This window comes from Desmodus rotundus, chromosome 4 (genome assembly GCF_022682495.2).
Source record: "Desmodus rotundus isolate HL8 chromosome 4, HLdesRot8A.1, whole genome shotgun sequence".
In the NCBI taxonomy this organism is placed as follows: Eukaryota; Metazoa; Chordata; class Mammalia; order Chiroptera; family Phyllostomidae; genus Desmodus; species Desmodus rotundus.
The window spans coordinates 175,243,106-175,258,932 of NC_071390.1; the positions used below are offsets into that span (position 1 = coordinate 175,243,106).

Genomic DNA, 15,827 nt, shown 5'->3' on the forward strand with positions numbered 1-15,827 from the left:
CTTCAGTTCCCCTGGCCCCTTTGGCCTCTGAGTAGCTTTCGCCGGGTGGAGTCTGGCGGTGCCCGCCGCGCGCGGCCCGGGCAGCACTGCAGCCCCAGGTCCCCGCAGGGGCAAGAGCGCCCGCGCGCAGCGGCTGTCCTGGGGCTCTGAGCTCCTCGACCTGCGTCTCTGCCGACACCCAATCCGGAGGCGAGGCCTCTGCCAGCATCGGGGAGGGTGGGTGCGACGCGGTCTCGCAGCTGGACAGTGTGGGAGCTCGAGTTTCTCCTAACTCGGGTCTTGCAGCACAGGACCAAGCCGGGCCCAGCAGCCGCCGACTCCCGGAGGCCGCAATCTCCTCGCGAAGCACTGGGGCGTCGCTTCCTGCCAGCTTCCGCGAGGGTCACATCAGGCTTCCCAAGCGGGTGGTTTGCGCCGCGTCTCGCTGCCAACGAGAGCCACCTGCGGAGGCCGCTGGCGGAGGCCGAGCTGAACCCACACCTGGAACCTGCTCCTCCCCAGTTCCCTCTCCAAGCCCTTTCCCAGCGCGTCTGAAATGGAGCGAGAGGCGCAGTCCCTCCCTGGGGCAGGAGGCAATGAAGTTGTCAGTGATCCACAAACAAACAGTGTTTCTCGTCTTTACCTACCCAGGTGAATTATTTGCGGTGACTTGTAATTTCCTTCCCCCAAAGAAAACCATGTCCGCCCATCTTTCCACCTCCCTCCCCCTTTAGCTTAAATGCTTGTGAAAAATTGATGGAAAAAACATCTTCAACGGCCTTTGGGTTCTCCTAGAAAAACAACAAAACTCCAGACCTCACTAGTAATAGCGAAAACTTTTAAAATTCAGCTTTTTATACCAGGCTTCCCCAGTTTTCAAACTGACAATTCAAACATGTTTGGACTTCAAAATGTCAAACTTGATATCTGGCTGTTTTGCAAAGATGGCTTGGCTGAGAAATGAGTGAAAATGTAAAATGTTAATTCCGACAGATTTGGAACTCTCCTTTTTCTTTTGCGAAGCCAGCTATTCACTTGCTGAGTGACCATGATAGGATTGAAAGTTTTGTGTCAATATATTGGCAGCTTATAGGGGAAAAAGGAGGTAGAATATCGAGCTAATGAAATTGAACAAGAATACCATTAGAATTTTCCCTTATTCGTCATTCCCCCTTGGTTTCTTTTACGTGGAATGCCATATAAAATATAAACTATTTATATAAAAATTTGCAGAGTGTTACATTAACCAAAAATACAGGGAATGAAACAATTAAGCAGCACATATAGGCATATTAATTACCCCACCTTGCACATGCAGCTACATGTTGTACATAGCATTTTTCATTACTAAATGAGCTGTTAAATGTATAAAGTAGGTACATTTGTGGGCACATTAACACACTATGAGAACTTGAACTTGTTCATTTCCTGGCTTTTATGGGCCTGGTTGGGCTGTATGGGCTTGCCATACACATGCTCACGTGCCCTGAACTCCCATTGACTTCTGGAGTCCCTACCTCCCTGAATGGAGGGAGGCAAGTAGAAAGTGGCAGGGTTAAGTGTAAACTGGCCGAATCTGTGTTGTTGTATATGCCTAACATTAACTGCATTCCACGGCGGCCCTGGCCCCAGGACAGAAGGAAGCTCTTGACTCCTGGTGCCTTTTTTTCAGCCAGTCTTTGCGGAGACCACATGGCAACTCCTTTGTTATGTTGGGGGTCTACTTTTTGCCAATGCTTAGCCTAGGCTGTCCTCCCTACTTTGTCTTACAGATAGGAAGCCTAAATCGAAGTCCCCCCGCTCCCTTAGCAGAGCACCCAGTTCTCTCCTTAGTGCCAATGAGTTTGAACTCATTCTCGCCCACTCAAACAAGGAGCCACACGTGGCTTTTAGTTCGGCTTTCTATACTCCTTTAGTGTTAATCTTAAAATTGGAAATAATTTTAATAAGGTAATTAGATCCCTCGAAATGGGTGCCTCAGTAAAGAACAGGTAGATTGGCGTAGCGGCAAACAATCCTGGGTCTTGATGGGTGTTGCGATGAAGGGAGTTAGTTTATATTACCTACATTGGAAATTGCTTATTGCTCAGGAGAAGTGGGAACAACTGTGCACTTACTTTCCATATATATTTTTTTCTTAGCTTTTTTTTTTTAAGTATCAAAAAAGTAACTTGTGTGAGTCTGGAATTAGAATAAAGAGCAAAGCTTGAGAGTTCGACTTGACAGTGGACTATTTTGAAAAAAATCAAGGTCAGCTTCAAGATAAATCTTGAAATAAAGGTTTAAAATACATGGTCCTTCTTATGCCATTTGCATGTCAACCAAATGGCATAGGAAGGAAAATATCACAAAGCAAAGGTCTTTGAAGAAAAGTGAAAAATGCCATTTATCACTTTATGTCCTGTTAGTAGGATCAGATGTCCAGATATTTTGGAGGGAAAAAAACCTGGCTTTACTTTTCTTTGGGGGGGGGGATAGTGTTTTATGAATGGTCTAGGTCTTTACATTTTATCTGGCATGTTGAGGCAGTCTATGACAGAGCAATCGAAATTTGAACTGAACATTGACAAAGCTTTAAAAGCTGTGACTGGCCATTTTGGTCTAAAACTATTTCACTTAATTTTTTTAAATGGTTCAATCAACCATGGAGATGACAGCTACCACCACTGGGAGCTTCTCACACTCTCGGCATTGTGCTGGTGCCTTACAAACATTACTTCATTTGCTAATATGAAAATCTTTGATATTATCCCTACCAAAATCCAGCCTTTGAGCGTGTAAGTAACTTCCTTACAGCTACATAGATAGTCAGTAGTGGAACTGGGATCAATTGACGTTCAGATCCAAATTGCAGCCACCACTCTAAGCCGTATCCCTCTACTGACATGAATAGCAATGCTTCACTGAACAGACATGAATTCACAGAAACTTGTGTTAAAAAAGTGCTTACTAAATTAAATGGTTCAAGCTGGAATGGAAGAATTGGCTATGGACTTAGGCTTTGAGAAAAACTACCTGGCGCTCAAGAAGGTGGTCTTTACTTGCTAGGCCTAAAATGTTTCACTTTACTGTTCTGTTTTGAAATGTTATGTTTTGGAACAAAACCAGGGGTGAGGTTCAGAAATGGAAATGCCAATATAAAGGACAGAATGCTGGCACTCTTTCCAGCTGTGAACCAGAGAGAGCTCAAGGGGGACCCTTCATAGTATCTCAAGTTCATATCAGATGACTTCATATGTCCGATAGATTTCATGTGGCCTTTTTTCTGTTGAAAACATTTCTCTTTAACATTTGTTTGCTAAAAAGCATAACTCCAAGGGGCAAATTCCCTGGCGTCTGTACTGAAGATATTCAGCATTTTGAGTGTTAAGAAGAGCTGCGAATTAATCCCCGAGAAAAATTCCTTCCATTTCCAAGTCTGCCAATGCAGGGTTTTCAGAAAGGATAGTTGACCAAGGAAATTAAACTCCCCTTTACTATGCAGATGTCAAGGAAGAGCATGCTTTTCAAAGCCAGGCTAAGAAACAGAAACATTTTTTCTTCCCTTGCAAATATATTTTCTTCTTGGTGTTGGTATCTAAATAAATTTGAGTTTTCGGTGAAAGTTTTAGTTCCTTTATTCTTTGTTACTGTGTGGTACTAATTTTTCTATAACCCAGGAACAACATTATGTAAGGGAAATTTTAAAGTTCAATTACAATCTCCAATTCCCTAAAACTGAAAAAGAAAAGTAGACTGGAATTAACATCCATGCCATAGAAGGAAGGAATTTTAAACTTGGTCATAATAGTTCCAATACTTAGAAATAGCAGGATTATTCTGTGGTTGAAGAGTCTTTATTGAATAGTATTTCTAGAATGTGGTGAATGCTGGTTGAGCAGGTAAATGGCCGCCCTTTTAATAGGCAGCTATTGCTACTGGCTTACCTTCCATAAGGCATGCACTTGGAGTTGTTTTGCAGTTCCGTGAGCGCTAATGAAGGCCAATTTAAAGCAATTTTCTTGAAGATTGCTGTTCAGGCCTGGCTGACTTATAATTCCAATACTTATGTCAGGCAGGAGGGTGTAGTGGAAGCTTAGTAAATACAATTATATTAATATTGGTGTTATTTTAGTTACTTAGAGTTCAGTTATCTTGAAGACAAGCAGTTAATTAATGTAGACCTGACATATCCAATGCATGTACTAGACCAACAAACCTAACACGTAAACGGACATTGAAACTAAGTGTCAGAACGAGGGTGAGCGTGGAAGCATTCCTGTTTCTCCCGAGCGTGCTCCGTAATGATGATGGAGGGCGAAAGATCCTCTTTCTAAATTCTAAACTGTAGTAGATGGGTCACTGGTATGTGTTATCATAGCTATGTCACTGCTAGGTTTATCGTAAGATGATTATGTTGTCAGGTTTTTAGAGGGGGAAATCATTTGACTGTATTACAGACGTTATTTTTGTCTACATTTTCTGAGCAGGGCATACTCTTTCAAACTAGACTTACTCAGAGAATCCAGTAGCTCGGGTTGGATGTCGTGAACACACAGGATTCAGAGAGAAGCTAGTTCAGTGGTCTTTGCAGTGAAAACTCAGTAGGGTCCCCTTAGTTCAGCGGCTTCATTAGTAGGAAAATAAAAAAGGAGAAAAGATGACTTTTACATGCTTTCTGTCATTTTGTAGCCTCACAGCCATTTTCAGGTTTCACTTTTCATTTTGAAAACAAAATTTCATAGGCTCCCTTCCAAACTTTTTAATTCATTTCTGGCAACTAAAAAGAAAAGTGAGGCATAAATTGCTTTTGAAAATGTAGAAAGGGGCCTGTATTACTGAATATAACATTGCATAGGGCTGAATTGGGTATAATATAATACTTTGTACCTTCAATTCCCTTGAAACCAAAATGAAAAAATGTTCTCTTTGGGGCAAAAGATAAAAATGATTTCATATACAATCACTGAAAAGTAATTATACAAAGTAGGGTAGGGTATTTTTGTTCTCTATCATTTTCAATTATGCTACCTTGTCTAAGAGAAGATAAAAAGTTCCGAGGAGGAAAGTTTGAGAATATTGAATTTGTAGGTTAATATATTTGTAAATTATTCTGCAATTTTTGAGCTGCAAAATTAAGATTATTTGATTTATCAAATAAATTTGGGGGGACTTTAATTGAAAAGAAAATGGATGATGAATACTACATTAATTTTGACATTTGAAGAGAATTGCTTAACCTCTTCTCTAAGTCTCAAATTATATCAACATTTTTCAGAGTGCCCTTTTATATGAATGCCACAATTATACAGATAATTTAAATGAAATCCGAAGTGAGGTCATTTGAACGTTCAAGGTCAAGTCAGTAATTTGCATTTCGCTCGACAATTTAATTTTTCATATTTGAATAATGGCAAGGTGAATCAGGGTGAATTTTCCACCTTGGGCCTTTAACCCACTTTGTGTTCTGACCTGCATACAGAACAAATGCATTCTAAAGAAATGAGACTTTGAGGCTGGCATTCACAACTGCTTTAAATATTAAGAAAAATTAGATATTTTGCAAGTGTCATGAGCATTTTTCTGGTGCTTATTTGAGAAGAATGTCAGGTTCACGTCGCAAACCATTTGCAGAGATTTGATTGAAGTGGGGCCCCCCTAAAGCTGAGAGAACGCATTCTCCACCTCGAGTCTCTCTTTGTCTTTCCGTTTATGTGGAAAATAAGGAAGTGTGTATAATTTATTACTATTAAGAAACTTTATGAACAGTCCTTCTCATATTTCCCCTTTGGAAGCCATTAGATAATCTGTTTTTGTAATACTGAGTCAAACATTTGCTTTAATATTCTTTTTCAGAACAGACCACATCACCACAGGATTATTAGACATCTCATGATTTTTAGAGGTGTCTTAACCCATGCACGTTTATTCCTGTGCTGAGTTTCCTGAAGTTACAATCTTTAATTCCTGTTCTCAAAAGCAAACAAACAAGAAAACGTTACCCCAGATGCACATAAAACATGCATTAAAGGCGTTTCCTACTCCATGTTTTTTATTATCCCTCTAACTTACCACCCACCAGTGTTGTGGATTTAAGAGAGTCGACATAATTGAGTAAGTAAATTACCAAAAAACGAGGCAGCTGCTGCAGACACCTAGCAATTGGCCGTTCCTTGGTTCTAATGTTCTCGTATTAGCACATTAAAACAAGCAGAAAGGGGGCTCTTAATTACGGCTTGCTTTATGGGAGCACAATAAATTCCTTTTGTTGACCTTACTGCAAACTCAATGGTGTTTTTGTGCAGTGTTGAATTAAGAGATATCAAAAGTCATAGATTGAAGGATTATTCTGACTGTTTAAGGAACATGTAAGTAGGTAGTAATGAGCCCCAAATACAACCAAATCTGCTAGTCTGGATGCGAAAGTGCCAGTTATTCCACATTTCAAACTGACAGCTTGTAAATGTAAATTTTATTAAATGCACAGCAATAAAAATTTGTAGGTTTCTGTCACTTTGAATTTTAGTGGCTCAAAATGAGGCCTCTAGCCTTTTAAATCACAGCAGGTAAAAGCAGAGCTCTCAAGCATTCAACATTTTAAAACAAACCTTTTTAAGGTTTCACTCTGTGCATTTGCTCACATAATATCCTTTGCAGGATTCAAGAATGGATGTGTTATGTCACTTAACAGGCCTGCATTTTCCATCACCTCTCTATCGCAGTCCACAAAGTGTTTCTCTTACAGTCCTAGGGGGGAGAAGAGGGAGAGAGGGAGGGAGGAGGGAGAGAGACAAACAGAGAGATTTAAAGGGAAGTAAAGAAATGAAAGAGATGAAGATATTGGAAACGACCTAAGTGTCCAACCTAGGCAGATGAATGGATAAGGAAGTTGTGAGATTATATATATATATCTCATAAGACATATGCAGGAATATTATTCAGCAATTAAAAAAGAGGAGATCCAACCATTTGTGACAACATGGATGGACGTGAAAGGCATTATGCTAAGTGGAATAGGTCAGAGAAAGACAAATACTGTATGATCTCACATACATGTGTAATCTTAAACAAACAAACTTAGAGAAAAACAGAGGTAGAGGTAGAGTGCGGGGGTCGAGGGGGGCAGGAAATTAGAAGAAAGTGTTCAAAAGGGCCAAACTCCCAGCATAAGATACGTAAGAGCTAGGGACATAACGCACAGCAGGGCAACTTCAGCTGTGTGATAGGATATACTGGAAAGTGGCTAAGAAAGTAACCCCATGACTTCTCAACGGGAAATTCTTTTGTTTTCCTTGTGTCTATATGAGAAGAGGCGTGTCAACTGAACTTACTGTAGTGATCATTTCACAATATATGCAAATCAAACCATTATGCTGTTCGCCGTAAACTGATACAATGATATGTGTCAATTATGTCTCAATAAAAGTGAAAACATTTCAAAAAAGTGAAACAATATAAATGAAATTTAAAATAAAGAACAAAATAAGAAAATGTATTATATAATATTGCACGATATGAATTGAGACATTTTAAAAACCACTCAGGCTTATTCTCAGGAAGATTATGGAAAAATAGAAAACTGATTGAAGTCATATAAGGTAAGCCTATAGTGGGAAAATATTGTGGGGAATAAAATCTTGGTAAGGCTCTCCTGAAATTTCTAAAATATCAAAGGACAATTGTGAACATGTATATATCAAGGCTCAGTTTATTGGACAAAATAATAATTGGTTTTTCATTTAAGGAAAGGCCAATGCTAGATTTAATAACAATTGTTTCCTGTGCTGTAATCTTGCTTAATAACAGAAGTGTGGCATTTCTCTGTTTATTGTCCTATAGAGAAACAGTTTCAATTGATACCTGACAAATGTCAGGGTTTAAACATAGTAATTGAATATGCAATTTGTCAAGTAATATTACCTTACCTTGGTGAATATTGTTGCTGTAAATGACTTTTCTGATGAGACTTAGGAGAACGCATTGGGCCACCTGCGGCTGTTAAATATCCCCGTGGCACTTTTTCTGAGAGTTGAAGTATTACCCTGTGTTTTGGCCACGTTCCAGTTTGGGCTAATGGCATTCGTTCTTTCGAAGTTTCCTTTGCAGTTTTAATTGGGTCCGATCCTTTTCTTCACTTTAAGGAGCTTTCTGCCCTAAACATTCCCATTCTGGCAGAGAGAGGAGGCAGTCCTCCCTTCTTTGGCTTAATTTTTGGAGAGTATTACGACATTCTGTACATTAGCAAAGTAGTTAAAGGTGAATTTCCACACTGTGCCTGCCTAAGCTGAGAGGACTTCAGCGTTTATAAGTAAGAAATATTATTTGGTGCATGCGTAGACTCTTTCTTCAAAATACTTCATTTTTAGGGTACTTCAGGGGTGATGTACAATGATTATTTTAACTGCAGCATTTTAACAGCTTATTTTTTAAAGGGTGGACATCAAGAATGCCTGAGGAAAAGAATTTACACATATTTAAAGATTACTACCAAGATAGAATCACATTTTGGGGCCTAACGTTCCTTTCTATATTAACAGTCCAAGCTCTTTCTCAAAGACCTGTGTGAATCAGCAAACACGTATGTGAAGCTATTCCCGTTTCAATACCTCTTGCTACTGCTACATCTACTGAATCAACACTAGAGTTCAGTGGAGAGGACATATCCGTCAAATGGTTTTTAAGGTTTCCTTAGCTAATACGTGTATATTTGAGAGGCAGTCGCTGTTAAGATTATTTCTTTTTTGTGTTTCTCACCTCTTCTATCACTTCTGGCTGGATCTGCTGCCAAGGTCAACTCCCCATCCTGTTCGGATTGTTAGGATTACCGGTATTTTGGTGGCTAGCTGTCCCAGGGAGGGAGATGGAAGAAAAATATAGGAGTGGCCGTAAAATCACGAAATTTCAGAGCTGGAATCTAGGAGCTCACATTCAGTCACCTAATGTTAATCTACTTTATACTTTTTTCTTTTTATTTGTAATGTCAAAACTAATGTGTGACTATTAAAAATACATTTTATATAACGTGAAAGAATTCACTTTCCTTCCTCTCCTATCCTGCTTCACCTCAATTCTAGAACCTTCCTGGTGGTAATTACGGATGTTACTTTGGTGTTGGTCCCTCCAGACACTAACACGTTTTTATACATAATTTTGTTTTGTGTGATTTATCTCCAACATACCTGTTATGCAACCTGCTTTTTGTTACCTTATAATATTACTTACTGAACTTTATAAATCAGTGTATATAGATACACTTATTTTAAATTGGGGCTAATAAGTCATACTGTAAAGCACCTCCCGAGTGTTGAATGTTTCATGACTGTAACTACATTCCTTGTCCTCTCTCTATGTTCACATGGGTTTGTTGCTCTAAGAGCGGATGGATACCTGTGAACTGTGCTACAATCCTCTTATTTTATCAATGAGGCAACAAGGGTCCGTAGAGATCAAGTAATCTGTCTAAGGATGCACAGTTTTGGCAGCGCCAGGACCAAGGCACACATCTCCCGATTTTCAAGTCACCGACCGTGCTGTGATACCATATGTATAATGCCTACTCTGGTGCTCCGCAAGATACTTTCTTCACGGTAACCGGTCTCATCTTCAGAGCCAGGGGCACCAGCTTTGACAGCTCACAGCTGCATCCCTCACTGAGAATTGCCCTTGGCTGTAGGAAACTGCTTTGGCCAAGGTTATGCCCCCTTCCAGGGGATGTCTCATGGTTAATGATTAGCTGATTGAGGAACACAAGAACCTAGCTCCCTGGTTGCAATCTTGTATGACCCTGAGGAGCCACCCCAGCTCTATAGTGTGTTGTACGGTGGGCTGAGGCCTCAGTTGCAACTGTTTTCAGGGTGGGCTTCTCACGCTGCAGATCCGGACGTCCTTACAGGAGTCTCGCCTGGAAACCTGCATGCAGTTCTCCAGCTCAGAGTCTCCAGAGAACCCCATCCAAGACACTATAAGGTTTCCCATTATCTTCCTCAAATGTGAAGTTGGAGGTTCAAAGGCAGGGCAGGAAATAATGTTCAGAACTGGGGAGCATCAATGGGATCCACAGTTCCTGTGTTAAGACTAAGTGTAAGCATTGAAGGTTAGCACTGCACATCACCCTGCAGAGGAAAAGCGCAGAAAGGGAAGAAGGAGCGAAGATGAAGGTATGGAGATGAGCAGAGGTGCCTCTGATTGTTTCTGAGAAGAGAGAGGCTAAACATCAAGGGTAAATAAATAAATAGATGTAACAGGTGGAGAAATTTTGCTCACTTGAATTCCTTTTATGTATATGACCATCTTTTAGGAAGGAAGTGCTGATGAGTGTGATGTTCCCCCATTCTCAGGCTCCTCCTTCTCCCTCCCACAGTCTCCACCAACATGCAGACAAAGGCTGGCACCAAGAGCACAGAGGACAGAGGATGTGGAATGGGACTCTAAAGTTCTAGGGAAATCAGGGAGGAGCAAGAAGCAGCCAGGGTGGCTGGGTGCTGCTGGGAAGAAAGAAACAAAAGGGAGAGACCCGGGGAGAAAAGAGGCTGAACATGACTTTTTATCCCCCTCAGGCAGGGTGAATTTTGAAGATTTAATTAATTTAAATTCCGTGAGCATTTATTATAGATATGTTTCTTCAGTCTTGGACAGGGGTGTTTTGCCTCAGAGGAAAACTTATTAATACTTACAACATTCAAAGATATCTGTACTCTAGTCCCAAATCTGTTCCTTATTTCACCGGGTCTCACCCTTTTGTAACACTGAACCAGTACAGTACACAATACCCCAAAACAATATGCACATAAAAGGTGTGTTTTTTTGTTGATTGCTTTCTATTTATATTTCTTTATTTAAATTAAATTTACTGGGGTGACATTAGTTCACGAAATTATATAGGTTTCAGGCACACAGTTCCATGGTCCATCATCTGTAGATTGTATTGTGTGCCCACCAATACACAAATGTTCTTTTGTCACCATATTTCTGACCCCCTTTACCCTTTCCTACCCTCCCTCCACTCCCCTTTTCTCTGGTAACTACCATGCCATCATCAGTGTCTATGAGTTTTAGTTTTATATCCCATTTATTAGTGAAACAATACAGTACTTAGCTTTTTCTCACTGACATTTCACTTAGCAGGATATTCTCAAGATTCTTCCATGTTGTCACAAATGGCAGTGTCCCATGTTTTCTTATGGCCGAGTAGTATTCCACTGTATATATGGACCACATCCTCTCTATCCAGTCCTCTATGGAAGGACACTTCAGTTGTCTCCATGTCTTGGCCACCGTGAATAATGTTGCAATATACATAAGAGGGCATATATCTTTGTGAGTAAATGCTTTGAAATTTTTTGGGTAGATACCTACAGGAGGGGTTGCTGGGTCATATATTTATTCTTAATTTTTAAAGGAACTTCCATACTGTTTTCCGCAGTGGCTGTACCAGTTTACATTCCCCTCGGCAGAGAATGATGGTTCCTTTTTCTACACAACCTCTCCAACGCTTGTTATTACTTGTCTTGTTGATAATAGCCACTCAGTTATGTGAGGTGACACATACCTTTTGAATGAAAAGAAAGTCTAAAAAGATGTGTCACGTCATTTCCTGTGCACTGAACAATTTAATCCTTTTTCCTCTCACCCCTTCTCAGACTGTCCTCTCCTGCCACAGACTCTGTGACTCTCCCCCGGCTCCAGTTGCTTAGACCTGGAATGGCCCCCTGAACCAAACTGATTCTGAGCCAGTCAGATTCTCTCAGTCAGTAATTCAGAATTGGGATTTAGAGACAGAATTCACCTCTGCATGCAATTGGAATTGCAGACAAGTGATCCTGGGAGCTGAGGCATGGCTGTCTTCCAGGATGGGACAAGGAAGCAGAGAATACCAGGCTAAATAGAGCAAGTGGCCTACATAACACACAGAGAGAAAAAATAAGTGTGAGAGACAGAGTACTTTCTGGCTTCCTTGTGTATGTCTGGGTCTTGCTTAAAATCCCTGTGAGGCTTAGTTCCACACTTGTCCTTAGGCTCCATAGGATACTCCTGTATCCTGGTAACAAGTCATGAAGTCTAGTTCAAGGTACATACTATTACTTTAGGGAAAAGAGTTCTAACTGAGGTGTTGGTACCAGAAGTTGGGTTGTGAGCAATAGCCCTTTAGAGAACACATACAATTGGCTCAGCTGATGGGATATAAAATGGGGTGAATGATGAAGATTTCTCCGAAGTGGGACGGGAAAATAGCTTGATTTTGTTTCTTGCAGCCATACAAATTTGCCTGCTCACGATCAGAGTGGGAAGAAGAAACATGCTAAGGGAAGACCATTTAACAAAATCCTGCAGAGACCAGCAGAGGAAAGAACTGGGCATGGAAAGAATTGATCCTGTGTTCATCAAGTTGAAGTGTACCGGAAGTGAGTTGGTAACAATATTTATGTCTTCAGGTGAAAAAAATGTTAGGAAGAAGTTAAGCAAAATTCACATTTGAATATAATGAAATATAAGCACATATAAATGAAAAAAAAACAAGTTGTAGAATGGTGTATATAGTATTTGTGTTGAAAAATGGGGGGATTTTGTATTACTTTCCCAGGGCTGCTGAAACAAAGTACCAGAGTCTGAATGTCTTAAAACCCCAGACTTTTATTCTCCCGTGGTTCTGGAGGTGGAAATTCCAAAGTCAAGGTGTCTTCAGGGCCACACCTCGAAGATGTCTGAAGGACCTAGGGGAGAATCTGACCTGGCCTCTTCCAGCTCCTGGTGGCCCCAGACATTCTTCAGCTTGTGGCTGCATCACACCAACCCCTGCCTCCATCTCCTCGGGCTTCTTCTCTGTGTGTCTGCACACGGCGCTCTCCTGTCTGTGTCTCTCTCCTCTGCCTTAAGTGTAGCAGTTATATTGGATGCAAGGTCTACCGCAATGACCTCATCTTACCCCAATTAATCTGCAGAGACCTTGTTTCCAAATCAGGGATTAGGACTTTAACTTATCTTTTTTTGGGGGGGGGGTACAATTCAATCCCAAGTAGATTGCATGTAAATACTTGTGTCATCAATCAGTAGAGAACCAAACGGTGGATGTAGTACATCATACCTTCTAAAGAGATAAGCTACAATGTCTCTCATCCCATGTACTCTTCTGCAATATGTCCTTGTCCCCTTCCCGTTGATAAATTGAGTATAATTGTCCTCCCCTCGAATCCACGCCAGCCTTAGTGACTTGCTGTAACCAGAAGAATGCAGCAGAAGTGACTTTTGACTTACGAGCCCTCATCAGAAGCAGCTCTGAGATCGGCAGCTTCTGCCTAGGTCTTGGATAATGCATTCTTTCTGGTCACCTTCTCAGGGAGCTCCCTCTGGGAACACAGACACTACGCTGTGAGAAGACCCGATGAGAGGCTACAGGTAGATAGATGTTCTTGTTCACAGCCCCAGCTCAGCCAAGCCTAGTGCAGGATTCAGACATTGAGCAAAGAAGCCTCCAGATTACTCCAGACCAAGTGCATTTGCATCATTCCACCACCCGAATCTCCCCAGCCGTTGCCCAGCCGTTGCACACCAGAGACGTGCCACCCCTGCTGTGCTCTACCTAAATTCCCAACCTACAGAATCCCTGAGCGTAATAAAACGGTGCTATTCTGTGCCACTGGCTTGTGGTAACTTGTTACGCAGTGACAGTCATTGGGACAGTGGGTCCCAACTCAATGGATTGTAAAATGAATCTAGTGGGACACTAAAAATTAAACTGAATGTTAAAATGTTTTGTGTTCTATATCTTAAAATTTTGTATGAAAATATAAATAAGATAAATTTGTTACTAGAAGTGATCACACATTGTCACTGAGGTTTGGAAGGTTTTGCTTGAACGGTAGAATTACGTAAATCAAACAGCCAGTAGGAAAGATGTGCAGGGAAATCCACACATTCAAAGACAAATGTGCTAAAGGAAGCTTATGACAATAGAAGAGTAAGACAAATAAGCACTTATTATCAGAACAGACCCCAGTTGGCATGACCAGCTGAGGGTAAGAGGAAGGCTTCCTTGATAGACCACAAATATGAACACTGGCAAAATAAGACCACTTAGCGTAGCAGTTAAGGACTCTGAAGGTGGACTGGGGTTGCTTTGAATCTCTGCTTTTCTGTTTACATGTGGGTAAACCTAGAAAAGTTATGTTGTGTATCTAAAACTCAATATTTTTATCTATAAACTAGGGATAATAGTACCTACTTTGTAGCATTGTTAAGACATTAAATAAGCTAATGTATACAATTTCATAAAAGTCTAATCCATAATATGAGTTAAAATATAGAAAAATACAAAGAAGAGAACTCAATACTCTAGCCTAATTCTAAATGGGTGGGGCAAACTAGTTGACGTGGTAAGCAGAATTCTACCATGGCCCCCAAGTTCCCTACACCCTGGTATACACACCCTTTATGTGACTATGATGGGACAGTCACTCCAATGTCTAGGTTAGGTTATATGTGGCACAGTCGACTGTGAGAATAGATTATCCTGGGTGGGCCTGGCCTAAATAGGTGAACCCTTAAACCTGACCAGGCTCTTCCTAATGAAAGAGACTTGAAGCACCGGAGGGATTTGATGTCAGAGGCACTCTTGGTTGCTGGTTTTGAAGATGGAGGGAGCCATGAGGTAAAGAACGCAGATGGCCTGTGGGAGTTAATTTATCGATGTTTTTTTTGGATTTTCAATCTGTGCAATTATATCAACTTCAGATAATGACAGCTTTGTTTTTTAAATTTTTGATCACTGTAATTACTTCATTTTCTCACGTTACGGAGCTGGCTAGGATTGCCAGTGCATCAATGAATAGTGTCAGTGAGAGTAGAGATCCTCTTCCCAACCTCAAACAGACAAGGTCCAACATTTTGTCATTGTGTATAACATTTGCTGTAGGCTCTCTGGAAATTCCTTTATAAGATTAGGGGAATCCCTTTCTTAGTTTGCTGAAAGAATTTCTTTAAAAGCATGAAATAATGTGGAATTCTATTGGATTATAATCTTTTCCTCTATCTACTGAGATGCTCATCATTTTTATTCTTTAATCTTCAAGTGTAGTGTATTGCATTATTTAATTATATTTATTGTTTAAATATATCTTTTATTTTTTCCATTGCCATTTAGTCCCCTTCTACCCCCTTCCCCCCAGCAATCCCCAAGCATTATTTAATTTTAGAGCGTTAAACCAACCTTGCATTCCTGGGATAAGCCCTGCTTCCTCAGGACTTTAAACCACTCTACTCCATTTATACTTTTCTTTCCCTTATATTTTATTATTATCATGTACTTTAATTTTACTCTTTTAAACACCACAGGATGTTATTATCGTCTTACATATTCTTATACATTGCTTACAGACATAGTTATCGCTTCCTTTGCTTGTCTTATGTGTCAGAACATACGGGGTTATTTTTCCTGCCTAAACTGTATTCTTAAACGTTTTCTTTGAGTAGGTCTAATGGTGCTAAATCACTTTTGTAACCCTGAAAATAATCTTTATTATCTTTCCTACCTTTACACTATTTTCTATGTATAAGAAATATTTTGCCTGAAATGAAAGTATATTTGGAGTTGAAGTAATCTCATGGAAAAGTCTGTTTCTTATTAGAGGCACTCGTAGCAGGGAAGTTAACATTGTCTCCTGGCAAAACACAAATCGACTTCATAGTTGGCATTACATCACTGACAGTTCCCAATGCTGAAGGACTGCGCTGTCACATGGAATGTGGGGACAAGGTTGCTATTGTCCTAGACGAACCAGAGGAAAAATACATCCAAAAATTTATAGAAAAGCCTGAAATCTTTACGTTCAGCATGTGCTCAGGTAAAAATTGTGTGCATTCGTGTGTGTGCATTC

At 40.4% G+C, this 15,827-nt stretch overlaps 1 protein-coding gene across 1 annotated transcript in view; it reads left to right on the plus strand.

The window, feature by feature from the left end:
* Nucleotides 1-12,238, plus strand: part of NKX3-2 (NK3 homeobox 2) — a 32,905-nt gene extending 20,667 nt beyond the window's left edge. Inside the window, exon 3 of the transcript XR_008426706.2 lies at nucleotides 12,210-12,238. The gene's annotated coding sequence lies outside the window, so the exon portion shown is untranslated. The remainder of the gene's footprint in view (nucleotides 1-12,209) is intronic.
* The last annotated feature ends 3,589 nt before the right edge of the window (nucleotides 12,239-15,827 follow it).